This window comes from Nelumbo nucifera, chromosome 6 (assembly GCF_055504915.1).
Source record: "Nelumbo nucifera cultivar China Antique chromosome 6, China Antique-T2T, whole genome shotgun sequence".
Classification (NCBI taxonomy): Eukaryota; Viridiplantae; Streptophyta; class Magnoliopsida; order Proteales; family Nelumbonaceae; genus Nelumbo; species Nelumbo nucifera.
The window spans coordinates 50,549,932-50,551,753 of record NC_142654.1 but is presented as its reverse complement, the minus strand read 5'-3'; the positions used below and the strand labels follow the sequence as shown (position 1 = coordinate 50,551,753).

General features: G+C 43.0%; 1 non-coding gene across 1 annotated transcript; it reads right to left on the bottom strand.

Annotated features, from left to right (window-relative positions):
• Positions 1-378: 378 nt before the first annotated feature.
• On the bottom strand, positions 379-485 carry LOC148791038 (small nucleolar RNA R71). Its single transcript, XR_016078039.1, has one exon. It is a non-coding gene; the product is annotated as a small nucleolar RNA R71 (small nucleolar RNA).
• Between the last annotated feature and the right edge of the window lie 1,337 nt (positions 486-1,822).

The following is a 1,822-nucleotide window of genomic DNA, read 5'->3' as shown; positions in this document are numbered from 1 at the left end:
ATGGCCGAACCAATGACATTGATGGACTATGCCAAACCAACCTTAACCGGAGCTGCTTCAAGCATTATAAGACCAGCCATTGCTGCTAATAACTTTGAGATCAAACCAGCCATAATTCAGATGGTCCAAAACACAGTTCAGTTTTGTGGCATGGCTCATGAAGATCTGAATTCTCACATAGCCAATTTCTTGGAGATTTATGACACTTTCAAGCACAATGGGGTGAGTGATGATGCTGTTAGGCTGAGGTTATTCCCATTTTCATTGAAAGACAAGGCCAAGGCTTGGCTGAATTCATTATCGGCCGGATCTATAGCCACTTGGGATGAGATGGCTAGCCGATTCCTCTCCAAGTACTTCCCTCCATCCAAGACAGCAAAGATGAGAAATGACATTACTACTTTCTTCCAACAAGATGGAGAATCTTTATATGAGTCATGGAAGCGTTATAAGGAGCTGTTAAGGAAGGTCCCTCACCATGGACTTCCTATATGGCTGCAAGTGCAAACCTTCTACAATGGTCTAACCGAAGCCAACAAGACCATCCTAGATGCGGCAGCCGGGGGCTCCATCAACAATAAGACCCCTGAAGTAGCCCATGCACTCATAGAGGAGATGGCAGCCAATAATTACCAATGGCATTCAGAGAGAGCACACGTGAGGAAGCAGCATGGTCTTCACAATGTCGACACATACACAGCTCTATCTGCACAAATATATGCACTCAGCAAGAAAGTAGATGAAATGCAGATGGCAGCCATGCATGTGCAGTCCATGCAAAGCAGCAAGGAAATTAGTACCATCATGCATGTGCAGTCCATGCAAATATATGCACAGAATAGGTTGACTTTGTTGGCAACTTTGCAAAGCAGCAAGGAAATTAGTACCATCATGCATGTGCAGTCCATGCAAATATATGCACAGAATAGGTTGACTTTGTTGGCAACTTTGCAAAGCAGCAAGGAAATTAGTACCATCATGCCTTCAACCCCGGATGGAGAGGCCATCCAAATCAGTCATGGCTAAATCAGCATGCACCGAAGCCCCTCCCCTAAAACTTCCATCAGCCGGAACAGAAATCTAACCTAGAGGAGCTGATGACCAAGTTCATAGCTAGTGCTGAAACAAGATTTCAGAATAACGAAGCATCAATAAGGAACTTGGAGAATCAAGTTGGGCAGTTGGCACAAATGACTTTAGCAAGGGTACCGGGCACTCTACCAAGCAACACCGTGGTGAATCCAAGAGAACAAGAGGCTGTTGGGAGACATCCCAATTCAGATGCTTAGTCATAAATTGTCTTACTTGCTTTCTGCTTTTCTTAGTCATGCCAGTTGAGTTTAGTTTAGTTTTTGTTTCTTAGGTTGTTAATTGAATAAGTTGCTGATTTCTCTCTAGTTGTATGTGATTCTTAGCAGCTAGAGGCTTCCTAACGAAAGAGCTATTGCAGAATTCAGAATAATCTTCAGAGAAGTCCTCTAAACCCCTCTCCTTACTTGATAATGTTCTTCATGAAATTACCCCTCATTGTTGGATTTATTGTTGCTCTCTAACACTAGGAACATTGAGGACAATGTTCATCTTAAGTGTAGGGGAATTAGGCGATGGCCCTGCACCTCACTCATCCCAACACATACATACATGCATGGACAGGCCGAATAGACTGAAATTTCCCCCAGATTTTTGCTATTTATTAGGTGAATTCTAAGAGGGAATACATTGAGTCGAGGGATATCAAGGTAAGTGTCCGAGTTTATTCTTGTGAATGATCCGAACTTATCACAAGTCATGAGGTTAAGGAAGCTGAATATGATTTTCAGCA